Source organism: Cervus canadensis, chromosome 15, assembly GCF_019320065.1.
Source record: "Cervus canadensis isolate Bull #8, Minnesota chromosome 15, ASM1932006v1, whole genome shotgun sequence".
In the NCBI taxonomy this organism is placed as follows: Eukaryota; Metazoa; Chordata; class Mammalia; order Artiodactyla; family Cervidae; genus Cervus; species Cervus canadensis.
Genome location: NC_057400.1, coordinates 30,875,617 through 30,889,241, shown reverse-complemented (window position 1 = coordinate 30,889,241; position 13,625 = coordinate 30,875,617). Strand labels below are relative to the sequence as shown.

At 38.5% G+C, this 13,625-nt stretch overlaps 1 pseudogene; it reads left to right on the top strand.

Annotated features, from left to right (window-relative positions):
- The first annotated feature begins 611 nt into the window (after window positions 1-611).
- Window positions 612-13,625, top strand: part of LOC122454032 — a 43,333-nt pseudogene continuing 30,319 nt past the window's right edge.

Below are 13,625 nucleotides of genomic sequence, written 5' to 3'. Positions count from 1 at the left end.
TTATGAAGCCTCTTCCCTACAGATGTTAACAAGTTTAAGGAAAGCAGTGACTATGAGGACAATGAAATATTTAACACCCTACTGAATGCCATCTATGCACTGGAAAGAGACAAAGAAAGTCTGAGCATGATTAATCACCAATTTAAGGCCAAGTGTGAAAATCAAAGAGCCATCACATTTTTCTATATGCTTTTTTTGTGTCCTCGGCCTAAAGTTACCCCAGGAGTTAACCTTTGACTCAGGCTTCTATAGGTTGAGTGTGCTTCCCTCCTTCTTTCTTCTAAAAAACAGCCAATAAGAATTTTAAAAATCACACATAGGACAATAAACCCACAGTAACAAATCAACACTTGGTTTACTGGAGATGGAAGTTAGCTGGACTTAGTACAAAAGGGATCGTTAAATAGATTCAGAGCCAGAGTTTAACCACACAGGCTAAAATAGTTCCAGTGTGTATTTCAGTGAATTTCTCTACTGAATCTCATTAAACCTTTATCACTAACATCCCATAACAGGTGTGCCTATAGAGTCTAAACTTTTAATATTTGCCAAAGAGTAATTCTGAAAGGTTGGGTGTGGAGTAAATATTTCCGTTTGAGGTAGTGAGAGGCATGGTTCAAAGGCGAAGGAGATTGAAAGGAGGATTACGAGAGTCTGAGGACAGTAAGGTGAGGGGATAAAAGGGAATGACTTAAAAGACTCTTCCAGTGAGCGTGGTTTCATGCAACCAAGAGAAAAAGGAGGTTAAATGGATTAAGGTGCAGTTCACAGGTTTGATCATACCCCACTGTGAAGCCAGGTATTTCTGACACATAATTACTCTTGAGTTTTCTTTTCTGAAAGCCACTGCTTGAGAAGGCATGCAAGTGGAAAAGCCATCAGTGGGCTGCAAGCAGATCACTGGGAACTTAAGTAACTACTGACTGTTTAACTGCTACTCAGCCCTGTCAGTCCAACCGTCTTCAGGAGACAGCTATGCCCTCTGGCCCGATAAAATGCCCTCTTTTCCCCAGTCTGAAGTGCAAAGGTCAACCAGCACTGAGTGTCACCATCCACTCCACTATTTCACCTTTCTCCTCTGTCCTCATTCTAAGCACCCGAGAAGGAAAAGCTCTTGGATACCTGCCCCCAGAGACCTTCCATGCTACTGTGCAGTGTGCTCACCCGCTTCAGTCTGGTCCAACTCTTTGCGACCCCATGGACTGTAGCCAGCTAGGCTCTTCTGTTCATGGGATTCTCCAGGCAAGAATACTGGAATGGGTTGCTATACCCTCCTCCAGGGGATCTTCCTGAGCCAGGGATCGAACCCACATCTGCTTCATCTCCTGCACTGCAGGAGGATTCTTTACCACTAAACCACCGAGGAAGCCCTCCATGCTATTCCTTAGTGATAAATGGGAAAGGGGGAAACATTTGGTTGGTCATTGGAAGCCACTGCCAAGCCTTGCCCAACGGGAGATTTCATAAACCAAGTGTTTTCTAGATTAAGGCAGCCTCGGCAAATAGAATACGACTGATAAACCATAACCAAGCAGTTTCTCATGAAGAGCTTGCAGCTCTCGGTAGGATTCCATTTCATTAATCACTTGCTGAACATGAGTTGTTTCAGCGATGAGACAGGTGCAAGGTATATAAAGAAAAAGGAAGCCCAGAACCTGTATTTTCGGTCTGGAAAAGAACTGGAGAGACAGTGTATGTGAGGTTTAGAGATTCCAGATCTGGATGAAGTTGACCTGATTTCAATTTGCTGCTTCACCATTTACCTTCTTGAAAACCTGTGTCAAATTCCTTAATTGTTTGGATCCTCAATTCCCCAATCTGTTACATGGGGATAAAGCTCCCATATTTTTCAAAAGAATTAAATAGGGCAAAATAAAGAGCTAGCACTGTCTTTGGTATGTCAAAAGCACCCAACAAATGCCAGCTACTAATACAATAATTATTCAGGATAAGGGTAGATAAGTGTTGACTGAGATAATAGCAAAAGCATTCTAGTCAAATGCGATAAAATACCCAACACCAAAGTCGTCTGGGTTAAAGTCACAGGATGTTGTCCTCATTCAGAATCAATTTCCCATATTCTGATGTTCTCTATTTATGTATTTTCACTTCTGACACTGGTTGAGATTTCAGCAAGTGCAAAGAAGCAGAGAATAAGTAAAATATCCACAAGTCCTGCACCCACCCTGGATACCAGCATGCCCTGTGTGCCTGCAGGTGGGAGGTGTGAGTTTAGGAAATCATGGGGGAGTGACTGACAAGGAAGAGTTCCAACAGTGGAGTAGAACACATGAGTCCTCACCTTGACCAAATTTTAAATCTTATTCTAAACTGTAAACTAGGTTTATATCAAAAGGAAAATAAATAAATATGTTACCCTCTAAGGGATAAAAATATTTTTTCTTTAACAATTACCTTCTCTGTGAACCCTTTGTTTTAACTTAAAGTAAAAATAACTTGTCAATGTTTGGGTTTATACTGGTAGGAGGATTTCTCCCAACACTCTGAAAGTCTACTACATTTTAAGTAGGCCATTGCCTCTTTCAGTCTTCCCTGGTGGCTCAGTGGTAAAGAATCTACCTGCAATGCAGGAGACATGGGTTCAATCACTGGTTCAGGAGATTCCCTGGAGAAAGAAATGGCAAGCCACCCCAGTATTCTTGCCTGGGAAATCCCACGGACAGAGAAGCCAGGTGGGCTACAGTCCATAGAGTCACAAAGAGTCAGACATGACTTAGTGACCAAACAACAACATTGTCTCTTTTACCTACATGCTATCGCACTGCTGTTTATAAATCCAAATATTCCAAATTATCATATATGAAGAAATTATGAGTATATTTATTGCTTGAAAAATTTGAAGGCTAATGGAAATAATGAAATAATGCCAAAAACACAGTTCTGTGATGTCAGCAGTCAGTCAGTGAATATTTTATTAGTTGTTCACAGTGTACATGATGCTTATATTAGATATAAGTTGACAAAGATGCATTGTAACAGAAAAATTTAGTTCAATCCAATCCAGATAACATACTCCACCAGGAACATATTACTATAAAGGGTAATTTAACCCTGGAAAATTCAGATGCATGGAAGTGGCTTTTTATTAAGGTTCAGGTCTAGATTTATAATTAAAATTATAACTGTCTTAACAGTAATAGGAATGCTTTTATTTAAAGGCTTCAAAGCATTTGCTGGAAAATGATTATTTGATTCAGCAGTTGCTTCAGACAGTCAACTAAGATGTATGTCTTGAAAAAGATCCCCATGTCCAGACCATAACCTTTAAGAGATGAGAGGAATAATCTGAACCTATAACAGCACCAACTGCTGTGCTCAAAAGTATAAATATTCCTGTCTTTGAATGGCATTTAGCATTATAAAAGAAGAATGATGTCCTCTATTACAGCAAGGAAAGAATCATCAATTCAGTTTACACGAAGATTTTCTAGGTCCTTGCGTCAATCATTTCATAAAATTATTGATTAAAAGAAATAGAAAAGGAGTGAAATGGCATAAATAATAGAAAAACACTGAAAACCTGCACGCACTCAGTGTTTCAAGCTTATGATGCAGATCTAAATTCAAATTTAACCTTCAAACACAAATGTCAGGGAATGTGTCATCACTTTACTGAACATCCAAGGTCAATCAATTACTTCCATCTACTTAGTATAAAATTAGACATGCAAAAAAAATAAATAAATAAATAATAAAATTAGACACGCATTATAGAAAACACAAAAACGTAGGATTCAGAAACAGCTTTTCCTTTTTATTTTAATGTTAAATTTACCTGTATTTTTAAGAGGACATAGTATAAGTAAGCAACTTGAAGAATTCTCAAAGTGAAAATACAAAATGGATCCATGAGAAATAAAATATTATCACCCCCCCCCCACCAGAAGCCTCCTGTAAGCCCCTTCTGAGTCAGTTATTTTTCCTCCTTCTTCAAAGGTAACAGTAGCTTATTTTTAGCACCAGTGATTAATTTTGCCACTCTGTGAACTTTATATATGCTGAATTATACTATACATGTGATTGTGTGCCTGGCTTCTATTGTTCAACAATAGAGTATGAAAAGCATCCATTTTATATATGTTTGTAGTTTATTTTCATTGCTGAAAAGTAACATTATACATTACTTATAAAAGTAATTTATAAATGGCCCAAAGATATTAATCATTCTACTATTAAAGGGCATTCAGATAGTTTGGAGATAATTCAAATAACTTTGCAATGGATATTCTTGTATATGTTTCTGATACACTTATACAAACATTCTATAGAGGACATTCCAAAAGGAAAAATGCTGAATCATGGGTATGAGCATATTTACTATTTAGTAAATGATGACAAATAGTCTTCCCAAGTAGGTGTAACAAATTACATTCCTATCAGCAATAAATGAGAGTTCTAATTGCTCCACCTCTTCACCAACACTCGATAAGGTCAGTCTGTTTAATTTTTAGGCATTCTTATGGGTATGTGATTACCAAACCACAGAGGTTTAAATATATGTGCCCCCGATGACTAATGAAGTTGGGGGCTTTTACATATACTTATTGACCATGCTATATGTTACATCCCCAGAACTTACTTATTTTATAACTGGAAATTTGTACCCTTCAACCAACATCTTCCCATTTCCCCACCTCTCCCCATGCCCTGACAACCATCATTCTATTCTTTGTTTCTATGAAATTCAGCTTTTTTAAGATTCCACATGAGAGAACATACAGTATTTGTCTTTCTCTGCCTGAATCTGTCAAAAGGATCATATAGTTTCTATCCTTCATTCTTTCAATGTAGTATATCATGCTTATTGGGCTTCCCTGGTAGCTCAGCTGGTAAAGACTCCACCTGCAACACAGGAGACCCCGGTTTGATTCCTGGGTCAGGAAGATCCCCTGGAGAAGGGATAGGCTACCCACTTCAGTATTCTTAGACTTCCCTGTGTGTGTGGCTCAGACTATAAAGAGTCCACCTGCAATGTGGGAGGCCTGGGTTACAGCCCTGGGTTGGGAAGGTCCCCTGGAGAAGGGCATGGCAACCAACTCCAATATTCTTCCCTGGAGAACCCCCAAGGACAGAGGAGCCTGGTGGGCCACAGTCCATGGGGTTGCAAAGAGTCAGACACTTAGTCAGCGGCTAAGCACACATACATAATGTTTATTGATTTATGTGTGTTGAGCCATCTTTGCATCTTAGGAATAAATCCCACTTGATTATGGTGTATGATTCTTTTAATATGCTGTTGAATTCAATTTGATAGTATTTTGCCAATAATTTTTGCATCTATATTCACTAGGGATATTGGTCTGTAGTTTTCATGTAGTGTCTTTATCTGACTTTGGTATCAGAGTAGTCTCAGCCTCATAAAGTGAGTTTGGAAGTGTTCTTCTTTATTCAATTTCTTGGAAGATTTTAAGAAGAATTAACATTAATTCTTCTTTAAATATCGGGTATATTCCACCAGTGAAATCATTTGGTCCTGGGCATTTCTTCTTTGGGAGATTTTTGATCTCCTTAATTGTTATTGGTCTGTCTAGATTTCCTATTTCTTCATAATTCAGTCTTGATAAGTGATATATTTTTGGCAATTTATTCATTTCTTCTAGGCTATCCAATTTGTTGGACTTTGACTATATCATCCCAATCCCTCCTGGCCTGCAAGCTTTCTGTAGAGAAATCAACTGATAGTCTTACAGTTTTCCCTTATTTGTGATGAGGGAATTCTTTTGATGCTTTCAGTATTCTCTTTGTTTTTGACTTTTACCACTTTGGTTATAGTGTGTCTTAGACTAATGTTCTTTGAGTTAATCTTGCCGGGGGTCCTTTGAGCTTCCTGTATATGGATATTGGTATCTCTCCCAAGATTTGGGAAAGTTTCAGCTATTATTTTTTTAAATATATTTTATTGACTTCATGGCATCCCAAAGTTCACATAGGTTTTTTGGCTTTCTCTTTTTCATTCTTTTTCTTTTTGTTCCTCTAATTGGCTAATTTTAAATGATCTCTGAGTTTGCTGATTCTACTATATGATCAAGTCTGTTGTTAAATCTGTCTATTGACTTTTTCCATTTTTTCATTGTATTCTTCAGCTCCAGGATTTCTGTTTGTTTGTTTGTTTTATGGTTTCTATTTTTTTTTCACTAAACTTCTCATTTTGTTCATGTGTTGCTTTCCTGATTTCATTCTGTTGTCTATCCATGTTCTCTTGCATTTCATTTAGTTTCTTTAAAATAATTATTTTTAAATCTTTGTCATGAAATCATAGATCTCCATTTCTTTAGAGTTAGTTACTGGAATTTTATTAGTTTCCTTTGGTGGTATCATGGTATCATACTTGCCTGATTCTTTGCGATCCATATAGCCTTGCATTGGTGTCTGCATTTGAAGGAGCAAAGTTCCAATCTTTTTAGACTGTTTTCAGAAGGTAAAGACCTTCTGTCAGTTCTCTAGGCTGAAGGGATTATCTCTGGAATTGAAGTCATACTGGGTTGGACTCAGTTATGAGGCTGTCTCTGGGTGTACAGTAGTTCTGCTGTTGGTGGGCTTGCTTTCAGGCATCCGGGAAGGCATGGATTCTGTCTCATCCTTGGGTGGAGGATACTGCCTCCAGTACTTTGTTCTGTAGGGTGGCACTGGAACAAGGGTCTGCTTCAGCGTCCAAAGATGAGTTCTCAGATGGTGGGCCTAACCTTATTACCAGGTATTCGGATGAATGTGGGTCTAGCCAGGTCCCTGGGAATGTTTCTGGCTGATCACTGGATGGGTCCCTGAGTGGGTAGGACTGGCCCTGGACTGTGGCTGAAAGCCTCAGGACTGTTTCAGGTTCCACAGCCAAGCTTGAGGTCTGCAGACTTGGCTCTGGAGGCAGAGATGGGCATGTCTTCCTCCAGGGGGCTGGGCTGGCTGGACTGCTCTTGATTGCAATTCAAGAGACTGAAGTTAAATGTCTTTAAAGGACACTTTAAGGATTTTCTGGGTCTTATTTAGGAGCGTTTCCTTCCAGGTCTCCCTGCTAGCAAGATTGCTGGCTGACTGTGAGTAGGACTGGAACCAAATTAAGAGCCCTTTCATAATCTACAGTCTGACCAAGTTTGGTGGGCTTACCTCTAGGGACACCTGGACTGCAGCTAAAAAGGGGTGGAGAAGGTTCACAGACCACTTTAGGGTTCACAGCTGGGACTAAGTCTGTATGCCTGTTACATGATTCATTGGTAGGCTTGACTCCTCCCAGGTCCCCAAGCATACAATGCTGGTAATAGGACCAAGGCCAGATGGAGCTGTAGGCAAATTCTCAGGTACAGAGCTATCTTCAGGTCTGTAGTAGGACCACTGTTGGTGAGTCAGTCACCTGGGTATGAGACTGCCTTCTTGAAATGGCTCCCCTCAGTGTTAGACTAAATCAGAATTTAACAATCTCCCACCTGGATCCCACGGGCTTTCCTACCCCATGGCTCAGGGGGAAAGAACCTGCCTGCCAATGCAGGAGATGCGAGTTCAATCCCTAGGTAGGGAAGATGCCCTGGAGAAGGAAATGGCAACCACTCTAGTTCTTGTTTGGGAAATGCCATGGACAGAGGAGTCTAGCAGGCTATAGTTCATGGGGTAGCAAAAGAGTTGGACAGGACTTTGTGACTAAACAACAAAAACCTGGATGCCATACTTCTTTGTGGATGGAAATCCTGGAAACTATGTTGGTTGAAATCTCTGTGCTTTCATAAAAGCCTATGGTGATCTTAAAAATCTGCTACAAGGCAGCATGAACCCTATATTTAGGGATTGGGGGAGCTGAAGTAATATTGTTTGTTTCTCAGATAAGGGAATTAAGCCATGCACAAGATAAATTATAGCCAACATAAACCTATATTTGTCTGAAATCTCTATACATTTTACATGAAAGTTGTTTTGTTTTGTTTTGTTTTTTCAGCACAATTTATCAGGGAAATTTCCAGATTTGCCAAATTTTGGAAGTCACTGCCTTTGGCAACATCTGCTTCAAGTACTCTTTACTTGATATTTCATAAGATGATGTACATATATCCTGTTGATTAAAATCACTGAATTTCTTCTCTACATTTCTAGACCCACTGCCAAAAATAATAATTACTAAATTTAATAAGCCACATATCAGACTTGCAGTAACTGGTAGAACAAGTTGAGATCCTATACAATGTGACTTGGATAAAACAGATTATAGTGGGTTGTACCCTCTTCTCCACTTAAGAAATAAAAACTGTAAACAGAAGATCAATAGGACAAAAGCATATATAGAGGTGGGAGCCAGTTTGAAGACTTAGCTCAAGGAACTAAATAACACAAGTGCAACAGAAACACAGGAGCATCAGATGTGGTAGAGTTGAATGAAGTTCCAGGGTGAACTGGGGTCATAACATGCATAATCTTGCGAGAAAGTCATGATAATTGTGGCTTTCTTCTAAGGGCAATGAGAAGTAAAAAAAGAAATTTAAGTCAAGCAGTGGCATGATGAGAACTGCATTTTTAAATGGTCACTCTCGCTGCTGTGTAGAGAATACATTAGAGGGAAGTGAGAAGATTTAGTAGGTTTCTAGGGGTCTAAGAGAAAGATGGTGAGTGGTGGTACAAAGATGGAAAGAAGACAAAGGGCTCCTGAGAGATATAAGGGCACATCACCCTCCTTCCAGACCACATCCCATGGTATATACACCATGGTCCAGCAGAATACAGCCACTGGCTTTCATTCACCAGTTGAATACCCATGAAAAGTCTGGGATCACTCCTCATGATTATTAGCCCTAAATTTCCTGACTTGTCAGTTCAGGTTCATAGACTGTGTAGTATACTGTGCTGGGTTGATCTCGAAAGAGGCAGGAGAGGAACTGCTTGTGGTAAGTCACGACGTGTGCACTTTGCCTCCTAAAGATGGCATGTGGTAAGCAGTGGGAGGAATGTTTACTGCCAGCAGGACACAGGTGCAAGGGGAAAGGCTCACCCACTCCCTGCAGGCCATTGACTTAAAAACTTAAACACCTGCCAAATCTGTAGCCTTAACCAGCCTAGCTAAGCAGCACTTTCTCCTACCTCATGGAGGGACTGTTACAATCAAAAAATAAACAGATTTAATCAGTCAAAACTTGCTTATAGGCAATCCCATGAAATGCACTATGTCCTTAGAAAGAATGCATTAACCTTTTTAAATGCAGTTCCAATAGCTCAAAACAAAACCCAGTGCAATTATCCTCTGAAAAGATAATCATAAGAAGGAACAGCAAGGGTTACCTCATGATACAGACCATCAGAGTCTTTATTGGCAAGAGGAGAGAATATAGGCACAAATGTTTTGTGCATTATGCTTAAAATAATATCAGTTCCTTCAAGGCCTAAATTGGGTTGGGAAACTACAACCTGCAAGCTAAGCCCAGTCCACCATCGATTTTTTTGAGTAAAGTTTGACTGGAACACAGTTATGCTCATTTATTTATGTGTTGTTTTTGGCTATTTTCAAGCTACTATGTCAGAGATAAACAGATGCAACAGACTGCATGGCCAACAAAATCTAAAATATTTATCATCTGGCCCTTTAGAGAGAAGTATGCTCACCCTGGTCTAACTCAAAACAGAGTTTATCTTCTTTTGAGCTTCCCAGGTGACTTAGTGGTAAAGAATCAGCCTGCTACCATGAGAGATACAGGAGACATAGGTTCAATTCCTGAGCTGGGAAGATCCGCTGGAGGAAGAAATGGCAACTGTCTCCAGTATTCTTGCCTGGAGACTCAGGCTCCCATGGACAGAGAAGCTTGGCAGGCAGCCGTCTCTGGGGTTGCTAAGAGTTGGACACAACTGAGCACACACACACACAGGCTTCTTTTAGTCAACTTTTATACCAACTTCTTGATGGTCATCCCTATGGGTATCACTCATATGGAAACCTTTTCATCTAGATTCCTTCCATTGGACACTAGTTAAGAGATGGTTGAAATGGAATCACTGATTCTTCTTGAAGTCCAAAAATGTTCTTACCTTAAGTATTTTTGTGTGCTTACATAGCACAGGCTTTCATGCTAAAAGATAGCTTGTGAAATTATGCCTTTTGAAATAAGAAATTGAGAAAATTGCTTTTTAAAAATTCCCATAAAAGGCTTCTTTAAATCACACTTGATAAAACAAAGCTCTCAAATTTTCAGGCTTCATTCAGCTGTCCCTGGTTCCCTTAAATTCACAGTCCACCAATAGAAAATATGTTAAATAGTAAGAAACCTGTAGTGGATGGTACTATTTCAAATGACTTTATAACACCTGTTTAACATAAAAAACTCAGTGGCAACTATTCTATTTATTGCCGCAGGCAAACTGTAATTCCATTCCTACTCAAATGTCCTGCGTAAAAACAGCCATATAGGCTCCTTACAAAGAAACTGACACCCAACAGCTTGATTTATATTCTAGCTCATTAACCCAGCAAACATCCTGAAACAAGTTAAATTAAATGTCTTTGGTGTTGGCACACAGTAAGTTGGTGTGAAGTTGATTTGATTCCTGACATTATCTACCTGAGTAGTTTAAGATGAGGGTTTGGAATCAGTATAATTGAAGGCTGGCAGGATTCTTAGAGCTCTGTGACAGTAGCCACACAGCTAGTATTTGGCAGACTTCATGAGAGAATCCAGGAGTCCCATTTTTGACTAAAACCCTGGCAAACATTTAAAAGTTTGACAAGACCAAGAGGAGATACAACAGGCAAAACTCTCACTGGTGGTTGGAGTGTGAACTGGCATATCACTCTGAACCACAATTTGGCATTGTTGTGTAAACTAAATATGTGCATATCCTAAAACCCAGCAAGTTTACTTCTAGGTATGTAATGTAAAGAAACTCATGTACTTGAACAATGAGTTATAATAAAAAATGTTCAATGCAACACTGTGACCAAAAAAAAAAAGAAGAAATAACTCAAATGTTTGTCAATGGGAATATATGGATAAATAGATTGTAATACATTCATGCAATGGCATACTACATAGCACAAAAATTGAATGAATTAAAACTACAGTCTGGAAGAATTTGGAAAACAAAATGTTGAATGAAAAAAGCAAATCCCAGAGGAATATACATAGTGTGAGGGTTAATTTTATATGCCAACTTGGCTAAGCCATAGCACCCAGTTTTGGGTCAAACACCAGTCATGATATTGCCATGAATGAATGGTATTAATACTTAGGTGGTATTTTTAAGTCAGGAGACTTTGAGAAAAGCCTATAATGTGGGTGGGCTTCATTCAGTCAGTTGAAGGCCTTGTGAGAAAAACCTGAGGTATCCCCAGGAAGAAGGAACTCTGCCTCCACACTGACTTTGGACTTGAGCTTTAACATCAGCTCTTCCCTGGGTGTCCAGCCTGTCACCCTGTCCAAGATGTCAGACTTGTCTAGTTCAATAATCACAGGAGCCAATTTCTTAAAATAAAATAACTTGCATGTATGTTGGTAGTAGAATATATTGATAGTAGTAGCTAATTGTACATGTGCATATTATGTAATCTGCAAATACTGATGGGAATGAATAAAATTATACCCACTTGTTGGACTAGATGGCCATAATAGATTTTTAGTGATAAAACCAAATTTCAGAGTAATCTGTTCAGGTAGATTCCATGTTTGTTTTTAAATACACACAAACAGAGAGTACACCTGTTTGTATATGGTTGAATAAACACTGAAATATCTGAAAATAAAGACGCAAACATTTAACACTGATTAGCTCAATGTGGAATAAAGAGAGTTGAGGATATTAACTTTCATTTATATATACTTTTTTGTTTAACCTTGAAAAACAATCAAATATTGCTGTCATAAAATAAAGCAAATTCAGTTAGCAAAATGAACTCAAAGTTCTCACTGGGCATCTAAGGTCTTTGACTGCATAGTTGATCACTAATTATACACAAACTTTTATTATAATCTTTCTTTTTTAATAATTAACCCTAAATCTGAAGACCTACTTTCAAGTGGATCTACCAATTTTTGCTCTCCATCTGAGCCTGACATTGAGTCTTTGCGTTACATTTCTCCAAAGCCTCTTTTTCTCCCTTATCCACTTGTCAACTTATACAAGAAAGAGCTAATGGGAAAAAGAAAAATGTGTTTAAATTATTGCTTGTCATTTATCTGATTACCTATTTTTACTTTTGTTTTTCTCAATAGTTCCCTAAGAAAATGTGTAGATGAAACGAAATACAGATGTAATAAGGTTTCAATGCCAGGAGGTTATTTAAAATTTTTACTTGCTTTTATATATATTTTAGTGGATTATAGTAAATGTTCATCTCTTTTACTGTTGCCTAATAGTTTGAGCTGGGTGTCACTTTATTTTGATAAAGTAACTATAATTACTCTCAAAGGAATGATATCCCTTCCAATACACAAGATTAGTATAAATATTATTAAGAACAAGATTACATGATTATACACACAAGAATAAGAGACTGGCTAATCCTCTTCTGTGACAACTGCTTTGAATTACTTTCAAAGAGTAGATATAAATAGGAGACCTACTCCTGTTGATTCATTCACACTTTCCTGCTAATTTTCCCTAGGAATTTAAAATCCATATTAGGCAAAATAATATCCACATCTAGCCACTTCTGATAATCTCATACTCTGGTGGTTCTTTGGTTTTTAATTCTATGACTTAGACAAATAACTCAGGTATGAGGATGTTTCTTCTAATTTTATACATAGGCTGTATTTGAAGAACACTCTGTTGTCAAGATATCTGTCATTGTTGGCAAATGATCCTCTTTTTCACTCACCTTGCCCACACTAGGTGCAGATCTCATTTATGACTCCAACTCTGTGAGCTACTCCCAGAACCAGTTGTGGTTACTTATTTACAGCGACAGTGATTTCATGTATGACCTATGTGCCTCTAGAGATCAGGAATTTAGCCACGGTAAGTGTATTAAAGAAGCCAAACTACACACTGCTAGTCTGAGTCCAGAACAAGGGTCCTTCTCATATGACCCCCAACAATATATTCAATTCACCAGGGCATTTTGGGCTGGTAACACTAACAAGTGAATTCCAGGTCAGTCTCACATTCCTCTCTGCAAATACTTTTCCAAACTTCTTTACACTTCTCAAACTGCAAATCTACTCATCTTTCTACTTGCTCCCCGAAAGTCACCCTATTTTTAATTTACAGAGAATAGAGCCATGAGGCAGGAACTCCCCCTGCTTCCCAACCACAAACTTACATGTGCACACTTTCCTCCTTCCTCTGATTAATCAAAGGGCAATTCTTTCAGCTAAACTCTAAATCCTCTCTCCTCAAGGATTTTGCAGTATTAATGATCCCTTCAAATCATTTACCTTCTATTTTTCTCTGTGAATCAGTCTCATGAAAAAGTAATATTACTCAAGTACCTCCTCTCTCAAAACAATAAATAAAAATAAAATAAAACCACACATTTAATCATGTCCCTACTTCCCACCTTTCCAACACCAGACACTTGTCATAATTATCAGAAAAATACTGAAAACATAAACAATAATTCAGAAACTCATCAAAAAATGAACACTCATGAACTTACTACCAGGTGAAGGACTAAACCCTGCCAATTCCCAGGAGACCCTCTCTGA